Genomic DNA, 16,217 nt, shown 5'->3' with positions numbered 1-16,217 from the left:
CACAAGGGCCACATCTAACTCCCTCTTAAATATACCCAATGAACTGGCCTCAACTACTTTCTGTGGCTGATAATTCCAGAGATTCACCACTCTCTGTGTGAAAAATGTTTTTCTCACCTCGGTCCTAAAAGATTTCCCCGTTATCCTTAAACTGTGACCGCTTATTCTAGACTTCCCCAACATCGGGAACAATCTTCCTGCATCTAGCCTGTCCAACCCCTTAAGAATTTCTATAAGATCCCCCCTCAATCTTCTAAATTCTAGCGAGTATAAGCCAAGTCTATCCAGTCTTTCTTCATAGGAAAGTCCTGACATCCCAGGAATCAGTCTGGTGAACTTTCTCTATACTCCCTCTATGGCAAGAATGTCTTTCCTCAGATTAGGAGACCAAAACTGCACGCAATACTTCAGGTGTGGTCTCAACAAGACCCTGTACAACTGCAGTAGAACCTCACTGCTCCTATACTCAAATCCTTTTGCTATGAATGGTAACATACCATTTGCTTTCTTCACTGCCTGCTGCACCTGCATATCTACTTTCAGTGACTGGTGCACCATGACACCCAGGTCTCATTGCATCACCCCTTTTCCTAATCGGCCACCATTCAGATAATTGTCTACTTTCCTGTTTTTGTCACCAAAGTGGATAATCTCACATTTATCCACATTATACTGCATCTGCGATGCATTTTCCCAGTCACCTTACAGCCTCCTAGAATCCTCCTCATAGCTAACACTGCCTCCCAGCTTCATGTGATCCGCAAACTTGGAGATGTTGCCTTCAATTCCCTCGTCCAAATCATTAATATATATTGTAAATAGCTGGGGTCCCAGCACTGAGCCATGCGGAACCCCACTAGTCACTGCCTGCAATTCTGAAAAGGACCCTTTACTCCTACGCTTTGCTTCCTGTCTGCCAGCCAGTTCTCTATCCACATCAATACTGAACCCCCAATACCGTGTGCTTTAAGTTTGTATACTAATCTCTTATGTGGGACCTTGTCGAAAGCCTTCTGAAAATCCAGATATAACACATCCACTGGTGCTTCTTATCCACTACTAGTTACATCCTCGAAAAATTCTATGAGATTCATCAGGCATGATTTACCTTTCATAAATCCATGCTGACTTTGTCCAATGATTTCACCACTTTCCAAATGTGCTGCTATCCCATATTTAATAACTGACTCTAGCAGTTTCCCCACTACCGATGTTAGACTAACTGGTCCGTAATTCCCCGTTTTCTCTCTCCCTCCCTTTTTAAAATGTAAGGTTACATTAGCTACCCTCCAATCCTCAGGAACTACTCCAGAATCTAAAGAGATTTGAAATATTATCACTAATGCATCCACTATTTCTGGGGCTACTTCCTTAAGTACACTGGGATGCATTCTATCTGGCTCTGGGAATTTATCGGCCTTTAATCCATTCAATTTACCTAACACCACTTCCCGGCTAACCTGGATTTCACTCAGTTCCTCCATCTCATTTGACCCCCTGCTATTTCGGGCAGATTATTTATGTCTTCATTAGTGAAGACAGAACCAAAGTAGTTATTCAATTGGTCTGCCATGTCCTTGTTTCCCATGATCAATTAACCCGTTTCTGACTGTAAGGGACCTACATTTGTTTTAACTAATCTTTTTCTCTTCACATATCTATAACAAATGTTGCAGTCAGTTTTTATGCTCCCTGCCAGTTTTCTTTCATAATCTATTTTCCCTTCCCTAATTAAGCCCTTTGTCCTCTTCTGCTGGACTATGAATTTCTCCCAGTCCTCTGGTAGGCTGCTTTTTCTGGCTAATTTGAATGCTTCATCTTTTGTTTTGATACTATCCCTGATTTCCCTTGTTATCCCCAGATGTACTAACTTCCCTGATTTATTATTTTGCCAAACTGGGATGAACAATTGTTGTACTTCATCCATGCAGTCTTTAAATGCCTTCCATTGCATATCCACCGTCAGCCCTTTAAGAACCAAGTGCCAGTCGATCTTGGCCAATTCACGTCTCACACCCTCAAAGTTACCTTTTTTTAAGTTCAGAACCCTTGTTTCTGAATTAATTATGTCACACTCCATCCTAATGAAGAACTCAACCATATTATGGTCACTCTTGCCCAAGGGGCCATGCACAACAAGACTGCTAACTAACTAATTACTCAATACCCAATCTAGAATAGCCTGCTTTCTCGTTGGTCCTCTACATGTTGGTTTTGGAAACTATCCCGCATACATTCGAAGAAATCCTCTTCCTCAGCACCCTTGCCAATTTGATTCACCCAATCTATATGTAGATTGAAGTCACCCATTATAACTGTTTTAACGCATTTTTAATTTCCTGTTTGATGCCATCCCCAACACCACTACTTCTGTTAGGTGGCCTGTACACAACTCCCACTAGCATATTCTGCCCCCTTAGTGTTTCACAGCTCTACTCATATCGATTCTACATCCTCCAAAGCTAATGTCCTTCCTTTCTATTGCATTAATTTCCTCTCTAACCAGCAATGCTGCCCCACCTCCTTTTCCTTTCTGTCTATCCTTCCTGAATATTGAATATCCCTGGATGTTCAGCTCCCAGCATTGTTCACCCTGGAGCCAAGTCTCCATGATCCCAACTATATCATAGTCATTAATAGCTATCTGCACATTCAAATAATCCACCTCATTACGAATGCTCTTTGCATTGAGACACAAAGCCTTCAGGCTTGTTTTTACAACACTCTTACCCCTTATACAATTGTTGAAAAGTGGCCCTTTTTGATTTTTGCCCTGGATTTGTCTGCCTGCCACTTTTATTTTTCACCTTGCTATCTATTGCTTCTACCCTCATTTTACACCCCTCTGTCTCTCAGCTCACACATTTAAGAAACCCATTCCCTTTAACTCTATCTTCGACTATCCCATTTAACATTCCACCCCCCTTATTCAGTATAAAACCACCCGTGTAGCAGTGGCAAACCTGCCTGCCAGAATGCTGGTCCCCCACTTGTTAATATGCAATCCGTCCCTTTGGTACAGTTCCCCCTTACTCCTAAACAGATCCCAGTGATCTAAGAATCTAAGTTCCTGTGGATTGGAGGATAGCTAATGTTATCCCACTTTTCAAGAAAGGAGCGACAGAGGAAATGGGGAATTACAGACCAGTTAGCCTGACCGGTGACGGGAAAGATGCTGGAATCAATTATTAAAGAGGTAATAATGGGGCATTTGGATAGCAGAAAAAGCATTAGTCCAAGTCAGCATGGATTTATGAAAGGACAATCATGCTTGACTAACCTTCTGGAATTTTTTGACGATGTGACAAGTAAAATGGATGAAGGGGAGCCAGTGGATGTAGTGTATCTAGACTATCAGAAAGCCTTTGATAAGGTCCTGCACGGGAGACTAGTGACTAAAATTAGAGCGCATGGTATTGGGGTAGGGTGTTGAGGTGGATAGAAAATTGGTTGGCAGACAGGAAGCAAATAGTAGGAGTGAACGGGTCGTGTTCAGAATGGCAGGCAGTGGTGAGTGGCTTGCAACAAGGCTCGGTATTGGGGCCGCAACTGTTTACCATATATATTAATGATTTGGAAGAGGGAATTAGGAACAACACTAGCAAGTTTGCAGATGACACAAAGCTGGGTGGCAGTGTGAACTGTGAAGGGGATGTTAGAAGGTTGCAGGTGACCTGGCAGGCTGAGTGTGTGGGCAGATGTATGGCAGATGCAGTATCTATCTATATTACAAAAGTAAGGTCTTGACCGCATTTGACTCACTGCGATGTGATTTCTGAGAGAACGCCGTCACGTGCGGCCATCATTTTTGGCCAACTTGCTCAGAGCCCCCCTCTACCAGACTGGACCAGAGGATTTTTTCCCATCGATGAAAAATCAGAGACATATTAATGTTGTTTTTTTAATCGCCATTCTCTCTGCTGCCCCACGCTGGAGGCAGGGGGGAGGGACTATAAAACCCGGAAGTGTTGTGGCTCACTCAGTCTCTCCCAGATGGAGGAAGCGAGAAGGTCATGGCTCTCTGAGCTGCGAATAACACTGAACACACGTCCACTGCAGGGTGAGTCCTCAGGATGTGGTTTTCAGCAGATGTGTTTGTTGTGTGCAAAGTGTTTGCCCCATTAGTTTGGCGTTTTAAAGGGCTTTTGGCAACTGTATTTTGTTGACTTGCAAAGTGTTTTGGTCCAATTGGCTTGGCTTCTAAAGGGCTTGCATTCAACCGTTTTCGGATGGATAAATCATGAATAAACATTTTATTAGACCAGGACTGTAATTTCAAAATAGGTACTCATTGTGCCAATTTTGCTTAGTTGGAAGATGACGCCGATTACGTCATTTTTGGTTAGTGGCATGCTGGCGCTGAATGCGTCATTTCCGGTTTGTGGCAAGAAGCGAGAGGGTGACGTCAGGATGGCGCCGAGTGCAGGCGCCGTTGAATAATTCAAGAGAGCTGATTGCTCTGTCTATGGTGAGTTTATTTGTGGATGTTATGTAAAGCATGTTTTTGCTTCAGCAGCAGCAGCCTCTACAGGAGGCTTTCAACATTTGTTTTACACACTGTATATTCAACACGTTCTGAAGTTACTTGGCATTTAAGTCTTGGGTGAGTGTGTGTGAGTGAATGAGTCTGTGCGTGTGTGTGCGTGTGTGTGCGTGTGTGCGTGTGTGTGTGCGTGTGTGTGTGTGTGTGTGTGCGTGTGTGTGTGTGTGTGTGTGTGTGTGTGTGTGTGTGTGTGTGTGTGTGCGTGTGTGCGTGTGTGTGTGTGTGTGTGTGTGTGTGTGTGTGTGTGTGTGTGTGTGTGTGTGTGTGTGTGTGTGTGTGTGTGTGTGTGTGTGTGTGTGTGTGTGTGTGTGTGTGTGTTATTCAGTCCACCCACTCTCCCTTCTCTCTCGCAGTCGGTTACCTATTTTGGGCAGAATTTCTGGCAGTTTCTCAGCTGCCAGCCTGCCAGGTCCGAGTGACTGTGCTGCCGGGCCTCAGTGACTGAGCTGCCAACCCAATAATCCATTCGGCCCACAATGTGTATACTAGCCCTCTGGAAACCAGTACCTTCTGCCCACAACACCAATACTAGTGCAACAGAAAGCCCCCCCCCCCCCCCCCCCCCACTGGCCAGCAATATTAGAATTGGTGGAGAGGTGGAATATTGCGTTGGGTGACCTGCCCTCACGTGTGATGCTGGGACCCAACGGGTCCCACTTAGTCTGGTAATATAGATAAATGTGAGGTTTACCACTTTGGTGGCAAACACAAAGGAGAAGATTATTATATCAATGGGGTTAGGTTTGGTAAGGAGGAGGTACAGCGAGACCTGGGTGTCCTTGTTCACCGGTCACTGAAACTTGGCATGCAGGTACAGCAGGCAATGAAGAAAGCTAATGGAATGTTGTCCTTCATATCAAGAGGATTTCAGTATAGGAGTAGAGAGGTTATTCTGCAGTTGTATAGGGCTCTGGTAAGACCACATCTGGAGTATTGCCTACAGTTTTGGTCTCCTAATTTGAGGAAGGATATCTTTGTGATTAAAGCAGTCCAGCGTAGTTTCACAAGATTGATCCCTGGTATGGTGGGACTGTCATATGAGGAAAGATTGAAAAGACTAGGCTTGTATTCACTGGAGTTTAGAAGGAATAGGGGGGATTTTATAGAAACATATAAAATTATAAAAGGACGGACAAGCTAGTTGCAGGAAAAAGGTTCCCAATGTTGGGCGAGTCCAGAACCAGGGGCCACGGTCTTAGAATAAAGGGGAGGCCATTTAAGACTGAGGTGAGAAAAAATGTTTTCACCCAGAGAGTTGTGAATTTGTGGAATTCCCTGCCACAGAGGGCAGTGGAGGCCAAGTCACTGGATGGATTTAAGAGAGAGTTACATAGAGCTCTAGGGGCTAGTGGAACCAAGGGATATGGGGAGAAGGCAGGCACGGGTTATTGATTGGGGACGATCAGCCATGATCGCAATGAATGGGGGTGCTGGCTCGAAGGGCCGAAGGGACGAATGACCTCCTCCTGCACCTATTTTCAATGTTTCTATGTTTATGTTTACCATATTCTATGGACATTGTTGTTTCTGCAATTTATTTTTAAAAAGATCTTGAGTATGCCGTTTTCCAATAATTCAATCCATCAACAAATGTTAAGATCCACATCAGGAACCTTAACACTTACTGCATGACATAAATGGGCAGTTTGCTTTTTTGTAAAGACCTGGAACCGAAATGTCACCAGTTCCTTCTCTCCAGAGATGCTGCCTGTCCTGCTGAGCATTTTCTGTCTACCTGCCTCTCATCAATATCCTTCTAAGAAAAATCCAGCTTTTTATGTTAATAGTGAATATTACATGAAGAATTAGTGCAAATGAAAGTGCAACATTGAGTAATTTAGTAAAACTGCTGTGATAACAAATACTGCAGCTGATTTAAAAGTTGCATGTCTTTATGTTTGGTGCAAAGCACTGATGAATCAGGAAGGAACAGTTTTCAAGTTGAAGTTGACCATGGAGGGCATTGAGGCTGGCCCTCATTTAGTAGGTACATAGGCATCTGCAGCTCACCAGAATCTATCAGCTAAGAGGTTGTAGGTGAGTCTCAGGCTTTGGATTTTGAGTTCTTAATTATATATTTCTTTCAAAATGTCCAAAGCGAACATGAAGTTAAGGTGTAGGAGAGCTTAGTTAGGCTGGTGGGTGCATGGAACAAGGGTGGTGGGTGCATGGAACAAGCTGCCAAAGGAAGTAGTTGAGTAATAATAATAATAATAATAATAATAATAATAATAATAATAATAATAATCATAATAATCATAATAATCATAATAATCATAATAATAAAAATAATGATGAATACTTTATGATCCCCTCAGGGGAATGCAGATGTCCAAAAGCCAACAACCAACAAACCCACACATTCAGAATGAAAGCAGAGACAAAAAATACATAAAATACAATATGGACAATACCTGAAAGCAATAAATACTTAAAAAGGCCAAATAAATAACTAATAAAAATGCAAAGCATCTCCATACAGCCTAGCGGTCAGTATTATAAAATCTGCAGGGGTGAAGGATCTCCTGAACTGCTCTGAACTATCCCAACATTAAAGAAGCAGTTAGACAGGTACATGGATAGGACAGATTTGGAGGTATATGGACCAAATGCTAGCAGGTGGAACTAGTGTAGCTGGGACATATGGGCCGGTGTGGGAAAGTTGGGACAAAGGGCCTGTTTCCACACTGTATCACTCGATGACTCTAGTTTGGACTCAGAGCGGAGGTGCAGAACCTGGCGGACTGGTGCTCACGTAACAACTTGTCACTAAACACCTCCAAGACCAAGGAGCTGATTATTGACTTCAGGAGGTCACATAATGGAGAATATGCCCCAATCTCCATCTACGGGGACAGTGTGGAGAGAGTGTCCAGCTTTAAGTTTCTGGGTACTCACATTTCAGAGGACCTCAGATGGTCCACCAACACCGCTGCGCTGGTCAAGAAGGCACAGCAATGCCTGTTCTTCCTGAGGACATTAAAAAAAGACTGGTCTTCCCCAACAGCTGCTGACAACCTTCTACCGCTGCACCACAGAGAGCATATTAACGTATGGCATCTCTGTGTGGTATCTCAGCTGCACAGAGGAGGAGAGGAGAGCTCTTCAGCGCGTCGTCCACAGGGTGCAGAAGATCATTGGGACACAGCTACCAGCATTTGAGGGCATCTACCACACATGGTGCCTCAGGAAGGCCATCAGAATTCATAAAGACTCCTCACACCCGTGTAATGGATTGTTCGAACTACTTCCCTCCGGGAGACATTACAAGTTCAAGTTCAAGTTCAAGTGAGTTTATTGTCATGTGCCCCTGTTTTGGACAATGAAATTCTTGCTTTGCTTCAGCACACAGAACATAGTAGGCATTTCCTACAAAACAGATAAGTGTGTCCATATACCATACTATAAATATATACACACATGAATAAATAAACTGATAAAGTGCAAATAACAGAAAATGGGTTATTAATAATCAGAGTTTTGTCCGAGCCAGGTTTAATAGCCTGATGGCTGTGGGGAAGTGGCTATTCCTGAACCTTGTTGTTGCAGTCTTCAGGCTCCTGTACCTTCTACCTGAAGGTAGCAGGGAGATGAGTGTGTGGCCAGGATGGTGTGGGTCTTTGATGATGCTGCCAGCCTTTTTGAGGTAGCAACTGCGATAAATCCCCTCGATGGAAGGAAGGTCAGAGTCGATGATAGACTGGGCAGTGTTTACTACTTTTTGTAGTCTTTTCCTCTCCAGGGCACTTAAATTGCCGAACCAAGCCATGATGCAACTCTATGTCAGCATGCTCTCTACTGTGCACCTGTAAAAGTTAGAGAGAGTCTTCCTTGACAAACCGACTCTCCGTAATCTTCTCAGGAAGTAGAGGCACTGATGAGCTTTCTTGATAATTGCATTAGTGTTCTCGGACCAGGAGAGATCTTCAGAGTTGTGCATGCCCAGGAAGGCCTCCTACGCCTTCTCGTAGAAGGCCTTCTACAAGGCCTTCTACGCCCGAACCTCCAGACTCCGAAACAGCTTCATTCCCAGAGCTATAGCGGCTCTGAACCGGCCCTGCTGAGTGTCCCCCACCCCCCCTGGACTGTCTCCCTCGGATGGTCACGTCGCACAGACACATCTGCACTTTAGTCTGTTTGAACTGTTTTCACTATTTTACTGTTCTTTTACAAACCATGCCCTCGGGGTATCTAAATCTAAATTTTATTAGTTATTTATGTTATGACATCGGATGGAAGCTGCATACCAAATCTCGTTGCGCTTATGTGCAATGACAATAAAATATATTATTAATATTATTATTATTATTATTAATATTATTCTGGTGTCCTGGTGGCATGTGGTTGCACATGTCTCAGAACCCTGCCTGGGCAGATGATCATATAAAAGGTGCTGACTCCCAGAGAATATCATATGTCTGAAGAAAGGTCTCGAGCCAAAATATCACGTGTTCCTATTCTCCAGAGATGCTCGCTGAGTTACTCCAGCTTTCAGAATAGGTCTTTGCTTTCCCTCCCTTGAAATTTCCCCCACCTCTAATGCTGGTGATATGTGTTTCAAGGTCCAGATATTCCTTCCAGTGATCAGCATAGATAAGGCAGCCACTCACCTGCCAAGCTGCTCCTGGAAGGGACCAACAGACCCTGTGTTAACCTGTGAATGTTTTCCTAATGTACTTTAGCCCGATTTCACAGATTTGTGCTGCGGATCTGATGATGTGCTGATGTTAATGGCAGCACATGTTTTACACAACAAAAGGGGTTAAAATCCAGACAGTTTAAAAAAAAAGTTAATTACATTTGATGGTGAAGAAAGAGTGTAATAATATAGCTGGAAATGTTCTCCTCAGCCTGCTTCAAATATTTCACCGCAGTACATTTGTCATTAATTGCATTGATAACCCATTAACATTTCACAGTCAGAACATTTACGATCACCTCAACGTCGTTGTGGTGGGCTCCATTATGAAAAGGTGTTTATTAACTACAGCACATCATTATAACCCATGCTTATAACTACACTGCAGTTAAAATTGAGCTCTGCAAAATCTGCTGTGCCAAGTACATTTTTCTCTGAGTCATAAATTTCTGTGGTCCCATAAAATATAAAGTAATTTGGCAGTAGGGGTTGATGCTTAAATCATAAATTTAAAGTAATCATAATTAATTACAAAATACAGTTTGTACAACAGGGATCCTGCAATTTGTTTCTTCAAATGCATGTTGTTGCCAAACAACGATCTTGAATGGAGACTTGCTTCTTTGCACACCTATTTACACTTCAATATTAATTTACAAAATCTAATTGTCATCTCGATATAAATGCAACTATCGAATGACAGCCACTTTAACCTCCAAGGTCCTTTTAATTGTTATCAACCAATTTTTTCCAAGGGTTTTCCAAGGTCCAGTTTTAGCCCAGTACGAAACGATATGCAACTCATTTGTTGGAGTTCTTTCATTTTATGTGCATTTTAAACCTATGAATGATAAGTGATATCAGTCCTTTCTCTCCTTCCCTTATTGGATTTTCTTTACATTTCATCTCTCCATACATTAGCAATTCATAGTCATACTGAGGCCTCAGTTGAAGAAAGCTCATTTTTCTGTTCAGTGTAATGCTTTTGCTTTAGGCATTTATCAATCTTTAAAAGTTACGTTCCTTCAGTGCAAAATCCTTCAAATCTGAATGCATTCATAAATTTATTTTTTGTGGCATCCATCTATAAAGAATAAAATAGTGTGGTATTCTTGCACAAAATAATTTAATTCCAAATCATTGTGTTCTGAAGCTGGCTTTGTTATTTGCTGTCCTGGTCTCTAAAGGATCTTTTGGATAATTCATCATGGAATTTGTTTGTACCTTATTTTTCACACAGTAACATGTTTACTTCATTCAAATATCTCATCTTACATACTCTCAATTAAAATGGGGAACAAACGGCATGCAACATTCTGGAGATATATTCAAGTTATAGTTCAGTTTAAGTTTTAATCTGCAATTTGAGAAGGAGAACGTTAAATCAAAAGTGGCAGTGATGCAGTTGAACAAAGGGAATTATGAAGGCATGAGAGGGGAGCTGGCCAAAGTAGACTGGAAAGGGATCCTAGCAAAAATGACGGTGGAACAGCAATGGCAGGAATTTCTGGGCATAATCCAGAAGACGCAGGATCATTTCATTCCAAAAAGGAAGAAAGATTCTAAGGGGAGTAGGAGGCAACCATGGCTGACAAGAGAAGTTAGGGATAGAATAAAACTAAAAGAAAAGATGTAAACACAGTAAAGAGTATCCGGTAGCCAGAGGATTGGGAAATTTTCATAGGACAACAGAAGGAAACAAAACGGGCAATACGGGCTGAAGAGATGAAATACGAGGGCAAGCTGGCCAGGAATATAAAGAAGGACAGTAAAAGCTTCTTTAGATATGTTAAAGGAGAAAGAGTAGCAAAGTCAAATGTGGGTCCATTGAAGGCAGACACGGGTGAAATTACTATGGCAGAAGAGTTGAATAGGTACTTCGGATCTGCCATCACTAAGGAAGACACAAACAATCTCCCAGATGTACAGGAGGACAGAGGATCTAAGGGGGTAGAGGAATTGAAATAAATTTTCATTAGGCGAGAAATAGTATTGGGTAGGCTAATGGGACTGAAGGATGATAAATCCCGTGGGCCTGATGGTCTGCATCCCAGGGTCCTTAGGGAGGTGGCTCTAGAAATAGTGGGCGCATTGGTGATCATTTTCCAATGTTCAATAGATTCAGGATCAGTTCCTGTGGATTGGAGGATAGCTAATGTTATCCCACTTTTCAAGAAAGGAGCGAGAGAGAAAACAGGGAATTACAGACCAGTTAGCCTGACCGGTGATGGGAAAGATGCTGGAGTCAATTATTAAAGAGGTAATAATGGGGCATTTAGATAGCAGTAAAAAGATTAGTCCAAGTCAACATGGATTTATGAAAGGGAAATCATGCTTGATTAATCTTCTGGAATATTTTGAGAATGTGACAAGTAAAATGGATGAAGTGGTGCCAATGGATGTAGTGTATCTGGACTTTCAGAAAGCCTTTGATAAGGTCCCACACGGGAGACTGGTGACTAAAATTAGAGCACATGGTATTGGGGGTAGGGTGTTGACATGGATAGAAAATTGGTTGGCAGACCGGAAGCAAAGAGCATGAATGAACGGGTCCTTTTCAGAATGGCAGGCAGTGGCGAGTGGAGTGCTGCAAGGCTTGGTGTTGGGGCTGCAACTGTTTACCTAATATATTAATGATTTGGAAGAGAGAATTAGGAGCAACACTAGCAAGTTTGCGGATGACACAAAGCTGGGTGGCAGTGTGAACTGTGAAGAAGATGTTAGGAGGTTGCAGGGTGACCTGGACAGGTTGAGTGAATGGGCAGATGTGTGGCAGATGCAGTATAATATAGATAAATGTGAGGTTATCCACTTTGGTGGCAAAAACAAGGGGGCAGATTATTATCTCAATGGAGTTAGGTTAGATAAGGGGGAGGTACAGCGAGACCTGGGTGTTCTTCTACACCGGTCACTGACGACTGGCGTGCAGGTACAGCAGGCAGTGAAGAAAGCTAATGGTATGTTGACCTTCATAACAAGAGGATTTCAATATAGGAGTAGAGAGGTTCTTCTGCAGTTGTATAGGGCTCTGGTAAGACCACATCTGGAGTGTTGCATACAGTTTTGGTCTCCTAATTTGAGGAAGGACATCTTTGTGATTGAGGTAGTGCAGCGTAGGTTCACGAGATTGATCCCTGGGATGGGGGGACTGTCATATGTGGAAAGCTTGAAAAGACTAGACTTGTATTCATTGGAGTTTAGAAGGATGAGGGGGATCTTATAGAAACATATAACATTATAAAAGGACTGGACAAGCTAGATGCAGAAAGAATGTTCCCAATGTTAGGCTAGTCCAGAACCAGTGGCCACAGTCTTGGAATATAGGCAAGGCAAGGCAAGGCAAAGCAACTTTATTTATATAGCACATTTCATACACGAGGCAGACTCAAAGTGCTTCATTTAAAAACATGTCATACAATAAAATGAAATAATAAAATGAAATAAAATAGAATTAAAAGAAAATAAAAGCAAAATTAAAAATGCATTATTAAAAGTGCAAAAGTTAAAAGTGCAATGTAGTTAAGATTTAGCTGAAAGCTAAAGTAAACATAAAAGTTTTCAGTTGTTTTAAAAGTGGTCAAAGTTGAGGCAAGTCTTAAATCTTCAGGAAGTTTATTCCAGCTATTTGTTGCATAGTAACTAAATCTTGCTTTCCCATGTTTTGTATTTACTCTGGGAATCACTAACAGATTGGTTTCAGAAGATCTTAGCAGTCTAGAAGGCTTATATAGTGGAAGCATGTCAGTGATATACTTTGGTCCTAAACCATGTAGTGATATAGGTGAGCAGCAGGATTTTGAAATCAATTCTCTGACATACAGGGAGCCAATGTAAGGACTTAAGAATTGGTGTAATTTGTTCAAATTGTGTGGTCTTTGTTAGAACTCTAGCAACAGCGTTCTGAACAAGCTGTAGCTGCCTGACAGTTTTTTTCGGAAGACTGCAAGGAGACCGTTACAATAATCTAGCCTACTACTAATAAAGGCATGTACAAGTTTTTCTAAGTCTTGAGCTGACATGAGTCCTCTTAATCTTGCTATGTTTTTGAGGTGATAGTATGCCGATTTTGTTACTGATTTTATGTGACTGTCGAAAAGGGGAGGTCATTTAAGACTGAGGTGAGAATTTCTTTTTTTACCCAGAGAGTTGTGAATTTATGGAATTCCCTGCCACAGAGGGCAGTGGAAGCCGTCACTGGATGGATTTAAGAGAGAGTTAGATAGAGCTCTATGGGCTAGTGGAATCAAGGGATATGGGGAGAAGGCAAGCATGGGTTATTGATTGGGGACAAATGATATTATGAATTCTTGTGTGAATGGGATCAGTTTGTTATTTGTTATAGGCTATTAAAAATCTTTAGCCTTTTCTTAAGAATTAGATAGATGTTTAGATCTAGTTATTGAATTTAGGTGAATTCAATTGATTTGATGAAACTGATGAATATGATTTTTTTCTTTGGTATTTATTATTTGTTTTAGCATTTAACTTTATCCTTTTCTTCTAAAACTGCAAATAATAACTTGTTTCTGTTAATGCTGTTCAGTGTTCTTTTTTCTTTAAATTTTAAACAGATATCTCCGAAGAAGATAAATTTAGTGAGCAAGACCTCTGGATCATCAATAATTTTGGCAGGTAGCACGATTTGGTTGTTGTGATCCAGAACTGCAGGTGCATAGTCGAAACGCTCTGCATGTTTGATAGCTTCTGGGCTAGCGAGGTTGAGAAGTATAGAGGCACGGTGTTCGGGTGGAATGTTGCGATGAGCAGCATGGATGTAACGGTTGAAATCGCACTCAAAAACCCACCAGCGTTCAGCGATGTCGGAGTCAAAAATCAGAGGGTCAGACTTGCGGAATGAGCTGGCCATGGCAACACAAGAAGATGGATAAAACGAGTGAAAACATAATACAGGGAATAAAATAAAAACTGATATACTTAAACACGGAGTGGACGAGTGAATCAAACATACTCACAGATCTGGTACAGCAGTATTTATTGAATAACTCATATTACACACTACAGCACGTTGCTTCTATTGTACAGCAGCATTGACTGACATGTCGGGTTGTGATGATATGAATAGTGTGGTAGTAGGCGGAGCTTATGATAATATGATAATAAAGCATTACATTGTTTATTAAGTAAAGTAACCAATCTACAGTGATGTTCTCTTTTACCCCACAGGGTCAAACTGGTCACCGAGTCTGTACGGCCACGCATGGTAGAAATAACTTGTTTTGGCGGAGGTTCCAATCCTTAATGCCGTCATCAATACCACCAGAGATAATCTGATCGCTTGTGTCATTAAACGTTACTGCCAGTATTTTGAAATGTATGGATTGCAGCCTTCTTCCGAATGTCCCATTGCTTCACTGTTTTGTCGTTGTTTCCTGTACAGACCATCTGTGGTTCACGTCATAGTGGGTAACATGAATCCACAAAGGATGTGTGACCTTAAATTCTCTAGATTCTTTCACCCCGTCTCACTGTCCCACACTGCTACAGTTTTGTCTGCTGTTGCTGTAAAAGGCATGCTGCCATCTGCGTTATAATGCAATTCCATCACTGCTGCACTGTGAATTTCCAATGTAGTAAAGCGGGATAAAGGAGTCAGACTTTGTGAATTCAAGGACAAGCATTATTAAACAAAAAAGAAATCAAAAACAAGAGCAGTGTTGCAGTGCCCAGAGTAACTGCATGTGTCTGCTGCAGGGCACACCCTCTACTTCCTTTCTAACCACCGCCCCTCAGTCACGTGCCTCTTATCACATGATGAATGAGGGTTCGTTAAACCAGTGGGCCGACCACCAGATGGAGCCGCACGACCCCCCCCCCCCCTCACCCAGAACCGGAGGAACAAAAATGAGCAGGCAGATGAATGCAACGGCGGGACCTCGTAACCACACAATCCGTATTCAGACACCCCACAGGCATGGGCATCAGGGGCTGAGATGGTGGACGCTCCTGATGGCGAAGATGAGCCACCTGCACCAGCTGATCAATGTCCACATGAGCCGGCTTAAGACACTCCACCGATACAATCTCAGGCTTTCCACCCACATCCAACACACAAATTGGAATGCCATGCTGCAACACCTGGAATGAACCCTCATACGGACGTTGCAATGGCGTACGATGAGCATCCCGATGCAGGAACATATGGGCCGTCCTTGAGGGTAGACGGAACTTAGGATGTTGTTGGGATGTTGGAACCGGAGAAAGCTTGCCCACCTGCTCCCGAAGACGCAACAGCACAGAAGAGGGCAACTCCTGCTGCTCTGCTGCTCCCACGCAGCTGGAATGAAATCACAAGAAACTGTAAGCGGAGTACCGTACAATAATTCAGCAGAGGACATAGCCAGATCCGCCTTGGGGGAAGTGCAACCCAATGCGGACCTTTGAGCCATGATTTCAAAGCATCCTTGAGACGGCGGTGAAACTGCTCGACCAACCCGTTGGATTGCGGTTGGTAAGCCGTGGTGTGATGCAACTGAGTCCCCAACATCCGGGCCATGGCAGACCACAACTCAGAGGTGAAATGTGATGAAATGTCAGATGAAATGTCCATCGGCATACCAAAACGAGTTATCCAATGAGCAGCGAGGGCACGAGCGCACATAGCGGCAGATGTATCAGTAATTGGAACAGCCTCCAGCCATCGTGTGAAGCAATCAATGATAGTAAACAGATGAGTAACCCCTCTAGACGGGTGCAATGGAACCATAATATCAACATGGATATGGTCAAAATGCCGCTGGGGCACAGCAAAACCCTGCACGGGCACACTGACATGACGCTGGATCTTAGATATCTGACAGGAGATACACGTTCTGGCCCACTGACCGACCTGCTTACGCAGGCAATGCCACAAAAACTTGACCGCCACCAACACAATCGTCGCCCGGATAGATGGTTGTGAGCCAAACCATGAACGAAATCCAATAACCGGCGACGCTAAGCTACAGGAAGGATGGGTTTCGGCTGACCGGTTGATACATCACAGAGGTTCATGGCACCAACAGGACTAAACCGCAC

At 42.8% G+C, this 16,217-nt stretch overlaps 1 pseudogene; it reads right to left on the bottom strand.

Annotated features, from left to right (window-relative positions):
• Positions 1-13,672: 13,672 nt before the first annotated feature.
• Positions 13,673-16,217, bottom strand: part of LOC129696059 (U5 small nuclear ribonucleoprotein 40 kDa protein-like) — an 80,947-nt pseudogene continuing 78,402 nt past the window's right edge.

Source organism: Leucoraja erinacea, chromosome 4, assembly GCF_028641065.1.
Source record: "Leucoraja erinacea ecotype New England chromosome 4, Leri_hhj_1, whole genome shotgun sequence".
NCBI classification, from domain to species: domain Eukaryota; kingdom Metazoa; phylum Chordata; class Chondrichthyes; order Rajiformes; family Rajidae; genus Leucoraja; species Leucoraja erinaceus.
Note: the sequence above shows the minus strand (reverse complement) of the source record. Positions and strands in the feature narration are given on the sequence as shown.